Genomic DNA, 6,729 nt, shown 5'->3' with positions numbered 1-6,729 from the left:
TGCAGACTGCATTCATCTGGAGGTCAAAAAGTGTTTGTTTATGCTTTAGACGTATAAAGAATCGCATGCGGATTTAGCTTTTTGGTTTATCGTACATAATCAAAGACTCCAGGACATTAACATTCCGGAAATATGATCATTTTTATTCCCTAGAATCCCAAATTACTCTGATGGCTGTAGAAACAGACCCATGCTGGTTTGTGTTAAATGTGGTATTTGAAGGAAATTGCTGAGGGACTCTTAAAAGACCACAGGATTGTGGGGTGAGTCTTATTTGATATTGCTTCAAAACTTTTGACTTTCTCACACCTTTTGAAAGCCAGTGTTTAATAAATATTATTTTGTATCTTTATTATCAGCAATATAGACATTTGAAAAAGCACAAATGCTTCTTAAAGTAGTAACAATGTGACATGATCTGTCTCAGGCATTTTTTTTTTTTCGAAAATTGTTCACAGATCGGCCTAATTTAGAGAATTTTACATGGATCTTTGAACAAAACGCCCTCAGTATCCTCAGTTCAGGTTCAGTTTGCTTGTAGCCTTTGCTGTAACAAGCATTGCTATTATGTAATTAACAGTTTGTTCTAAACTTCTAAACTCAAGTATTAAACTCCAGCGCATTACTTAAACTGCACCATTAATGCTTTAAGATGGGTGACACATGGAAGCCATTTTCTGCATCTGGGAAACAGAAATACAAAGGTAATTGCAACTTTATATCGAACAATGTCAGCCTCATATGTATCTGATAATTTGACACTGTATCTCACAATGTGAGATAACTACAACTGTGACTTAATATCTTACATTTGCACCTACAGTCAAACCAAAATGTATTCAGACACTTCCAAAATTTGTTAAATTATCAGTTTATTCGCTTTAGTTTAGATTTAATTTATCTTAATATTGTCGGATAATGTAAAGGTATGTAATAGATTACAATCAGCCAAAAATTATTCAGAGAACTGTTAGTATGACAACTATCAATACTTGGCCAAGCAATACTTAATTTTGTTCAGTCCGTAATGTAAAAATGTTGCATTAGCAATTAAAGAAAAAAACACTTTTTGGTCCCAAATTGTTATCAATTTTACTGGTAGTCCACTGTATGAAGACTTTTTGGGTATAATATGTCACAATTTACTTCATTTTGCTATCCTCACTTACATAAATTAACTATTACTAGCACCCACTAGTAAAAAAATATCAAACAGGGTGTCTAAATTTTTTTTGGTTTGACTGTATGTATCTAACATTATTTTTTTATTTTAAACTCCCATTTTATTTTATCTCATTTTAACCGTTACCTGTGTTTTTTTTTTTTTTTTTTTTTTTTTAAATCTGTGAGGCACAATCAGGCTTTCAGAGCAGTGGTGATGGTATTAAATAACTATTACCAATAGTTAGTTTTTTGTATGTAAAATTGTTACATGAATTGAAATAAAAAAAAATAAATATTAGATGAAATTGTTAAACTCGTTTTATTACAAGTAGTGGCCAAGGAAACATTTTTGATTTTGATTACAAAAACAGAGAATAAATAAAACTAATAAATTCCATTTGTAAATAAAATTAATAGAAATATGTATTAAAACTAATAAAAATGACAAAAGCACATTACAATATTGCTAAAACGTAAATTAACTTATAATGAAAATTCAAAAGTAAAAGTAGGGCCCTATGAAATCAGTTTATTTTTCCCCAAATTCCTTTTTTTCATTTTAATTTTTATATACTCTGTTATGGTTAAAATCAAAAAGCATGTCTAATTAATTGCAATCATACAACTTAAAAATGTTAACAGAAATGTATTAAAGGTTTAACAGAAAAATATATTTAAGGCTCAATAAAATCTGAAATTCAGAAAATAAATGGAAAACACAATTTGGTAAAAAAAAAAAAATAATAATAATAAATAAATAAAAAAATAAAAAAAAATAATAAAAAAAAAAATAATATATATTATTTTTTTTTTTATTTTTTTTTTATTTTTTTTTTTTTTATTTATTTTTTTACCAAATTGTGTTTTCCATTTATTTTCTGAATTCCATTTGAATGGTTTCATTAAGTTTTAATAATCAAAAGCATGTCTATATATTTTATTTATTTATTTTTGGATAGGACAATATTCAAAATTCAACAAAATTCATGGAACATGATCTTTACCTAATATCCTAATGGTTTTTGGCATAAAAGAAAAATATATAATTTTGGCTTATGACTGGTTTTGTGGTCCAGGGTCACATATTAAGTAATACTTTTGTCACAAGTTTTTCAGCTTCATATAACAGACACCAGTCTATATCACAGTTTTATTTAAGTATACTGACCTACTTTTGAATTATTTAAAAAAATTTGGCAAATTCAGTAACATTCGCTGTTATACAGTAAATTCCATTTATGTGACTGGATTCCGCTATTCTGTCCGCATTTTCTGCATTGCAGAAATCATAGGGCCCTATAAAAGTGGTTTTTAAATATTAATAAATACAGTATACAAATAATATTAAAATGACACATTTCCATAGATACTATCTTAACTTACAAAATTGTTCTCTTGGCTTGAACCAGTATTCACCTACATAGTAACCACACTAAATGTCTTAGCAACCACATGGGAACCACTCAGAACATCTTTGCAACCATACAACAAAACCACAACAGTGTGCGATGAGTTGTGCTTGCGCAAACACTTGTGTAAACCGATTTGAATAAAGTGTGCAATGTGAAATGTCAAAATTAATTGTTTTAATGTGTAATTGATCACAAACTTGCCTAATTTGTCTGTCTCAGACAGGAGAGGAGACAGATATGGGCCTGAGGGACGATTTCGAAGAAGGAGGGAGATGATCCGGCTTCAGCCCGGCCGCCGCTCTTCCTGTGCCAACTGTCCCATTTGTTTATTTGTGTTTACTCTTTCCAGGCCCTGCACAAACAAATGAGATAAGTAAATCTTATGTGTGTGTGCTGAGATGTTGAACGATTCGGACAGCGTCTGGATGCGATTCCTGTGACATTCCGGAGTGTTCTAGTGGATTCTGGGAATTGGGGAGGACAAGGTTGGGTTTGTGAATAGGAATGCCTGGTGGTCTTAATGAATGGCAGAAAAGCTTTAACGATGACACATATGAGTGACGGATTGCTAGGGAGCGATGGCAAGGGGAATGTGTGATGAAGTGTTTGAGTTGTTGTGAGTGAGGGTATATTTGCGCAGGCGGGAACAAGGGCAGTCTGGGTGCTTGAGTGAGTGAGTGAGTGTGTGTGTGTGGCCACATCTAATAGTGAATAGACTGGTGTGTGGTCAACGCTGAGTTAGTCAAATGGTGTGTAGGTGTGTGTGGCCTGTGAGTTTGCTTTGTTTTTGTGATGGTGCGACATTGCGACCCCAAGCAGAAGTGAGATGATGGTGACTCATAGCTGGTTGTCTGGAAGACTTATGAGAACAGAGAGCTGGGGAGTGATCTTAGACTTGGATTTGACAAAATATCCCTTTAGGGACAGCCTCAATGGTGAATTTGCTTTATAAGCAGGGGAGCGATAGTCTTTATGTGTCTGGCATTGTATTTTAAGAGCTTAGTTTATCTTGGCCGTAGTGTAAAGAAAGCGGTTTGTTAAATGAACAAACTAATGCACAGTTCGTTAGTAAAGATCCCAATATAGTTTGAATTCAACTGCCAGATTTCTAGCAAATTAGTTATGATTATTTGGTGAGCGTTAATATTCTTGAGCTGTGCTGACGAGGTTTGTATGTGACTTCCAACTTTTCATTCGGTTAATTTGTTTTATTTTAATAATAGGTTGGTACTTTGAGGGGAAAAAATAGTTTTTGGATTTTTTTTTTTTTTTTTTAATGTAGTCTCTTCTGCTCACCAAGCCTGCATTTATTTGATCCAAAGTACAGCAAAACAATAAAATTTGTTTTGCTGTATTTTTACTATTTAAAATAACTGTTTTTTTTTATTTGAATATATTTTAAAATGTAATTTATTCCTGTGATTTCAAAGCTGATTTTTACTCCAGTCATATGATCCTTCAGAAGTCATAATAATATTCTGATTTGCTGCTCAATAAATACATTAATATTAATAATAATACATGTTTTATCACTTTTGATCAATTTACCACATCCTTGCTAAATAAAAGTATTAATTTCTGTAATTTCTTTACCAGAAAAAAAATGCTGACTTCAAGCTTTTGAATAGAATAGTGTATAATGTTACAAAAGCTTTTTATTTCAGATAAATGCTGATCTTTGGATCTTTCTATTTATAAAAGAATCCTGACAAAAATGTACTTAACTATTTTAAATATTGATAATAATAAAAATGCTTCTTGAGCAGCAAATCAGCATATTAGAATGATTTCTGAAGGATCATGTGACACTGAAGACTTGAAGTATGCTGAAAATTTAGCTTTGATCACAGGAATAAATTACATTTTAAAATATATTCAAATAGAAAACAGTTATTTTAAATAGCAAAAATATTTAAATTTTTTTACTGTTTTGCTGTCCTTTGGATCAAATAAATCCAGTCTTGGTGAGCAGAAGAGACTTTCTTAAATAAACATTATTAATCTTACTGTCCAAAAACGTTTGACTGTATATACTGTTAAAAGGTTTGGGGATTTTTTAAAAACATAATCTGTATGTTTTTTTGACTCTACTTTAATATGTTTTAAAATGTAATCTATTCCTGTGATGCAAAGGTGAATTTTTAGCAGCCATTACGTCTCAGTTTCACATGATCCTTCAGTAATCATTCTGATAGGTTGATTTGGTGCTCAAGAAACATGTATTATCATTAGTGTTGAAAATAATTGTGCTGTCTAATATTTTTGTGGATACCCTGCACGTTTTTTTGCAGGATGTGTAAGAGAAATAAAAACATATTTAAAACATATTTATTTAATTGTGTTTTTTTAAATAATGACCATCTTTTCTGTCACGTTTGTTTAATTAAATACATATTTAATACCATTTTTGATACCATGGGGAAAAACTGCCACAACTTTAAAGGCATAAAATTGAGGTTTTTATTTAAAGTTAAATATAACAAGGCTAGGACATGACAATGAGGTGTAGTTTTGACTTGAGGTGCTAAAACACTGGAGAGAAACATATGGATTTGCATGTGTTTCTTTAAAATTCTTTGCTTTGAAACTCTAAATTTGCCTCACGTTCCAGGAAAGGCCTAATATAGGCAAAGCCATCAGGCTATTGCTGTAGCTCAATAAAAAGAAGACATAAATGATATAACAACATGAAGACAATAAACACACGACTGGGGCAATATAAGAATAAAGAATCAACTATTTATAATGCAGTTGTCATTTACATAGCTTTTATTAAAATATAGAATACTGTAAAACAATGATTCTACGATAAGAAGCCATATCAGATCACAAAAGTAAGCTATTCAAACACTCGACTGACTTTATCAGGTATGTTTTAAGTAAATCTGATGTATTTTGTTGGACAACATGTTTATAAATGTCCCGCTGTGTGCGTGAACTCACTGTTAGAGAGAAGAGAGCGGGAAATCGCAGCTGGTAGAATCGGTAGTATCCACCTTTTTCCTGAGTAACCGATGAGCGCCGCCGCCGCCATGATGGATTCTACCTTCCGTTTGGATGCTCTAGTTTCGGTCTCCATAGAAATCCACTTTAAAATGGGGTAAAAGTTAATTAAACTGAAACGTTTTGAATATAAAAATGTGTTCTGTGCGTTAATATGATTAAGAAAGTTAACACTTCCGTGTTCAGGAAAAAGTCGAATTCGTTCGCTGTCATGTGAGAGAGACCTGCTGAGCCAGTCAACAGTTAACTTCAGCTCTGCAATGACTGAAGTAAGATTGTAAGCATTTTAAATCGTAGAATACACATTTAACAGGAAACAAATGTGACCCTGGACCACGAAACCAGTTGTAAGTAGCACGGGTATAATTGTAGCAGTAGCCAAAAATACACTGTATGGCTCAAAATGATCGATTTTTTTCTTTATCCCAACAATCGTTTAGATATTAACTAAAGATCATGTTCCATGAAGATGTTTTGTAAATTTTCTAACATTATATATATATATATATATATCAAAATGTAATTTTTGATTAGTAATATGCATGGCTAAGAACTTAATTTCTCAATATTTATATTTTTTTGCACCCTCAGATTACAGATTTTCTACGGAGCCCCTTACGTCACCTGTAGAAGAAAAATAATTAATCCGTGGGTACGGTTTATAAACTGAGGGAACGAATTGCAAAACCGTCCCCACGGATTAATTATTTTTCTTCTACAGGTGACGTAAGGGGCTCCGTAATTTTCAAATAGTTGTATCTCAGCCAAATATTGTCCTTTCCTCACAAACCATACATCAATGGAAAGCATGTTTATTCAGATAATGTAAACTCAATTAAAAAAAAAAAAACCCTTATGACTGGTTTTGTGGTCCAGGGTCACAAATGTGTGTGTGTGGCAGATTTCAGATTTAATTTTATATTAAAGAAGAGTAGTATAAAGTAATAAAACGATATAAAAAGAATCCTTAAAAGAGTAGAAGACAATAGGAGTCAATGGGAAGTCCCCACCATGATAGAAAAGCAAACATTTCTTTGTGTTAAAACGTCTTTTGTGTAAGAGCACCATGTGTGTCCGTGTGGGTGGGTTGGTTGGGCTATTGTGCAAGTTTGGCAAAAGAAAAGCAAAACAAATGACATATAATGCATGA

This window comes from Garra rufa, chromosome 3 (assembly GCF_049309525.1).
Source record: "Garra rufa chromosome 3, GarRuf1.0, whole genome shotgun sequence".
NCBI classification, from domain to species: Eukaryota; Metazoa; Chordata; class Actinopteri; order Cypriniformes; family Cyprinidae; genus Garra; species Garra rufa.
This window is presented reverse-complemented; position numbering follows the sequence as displayed.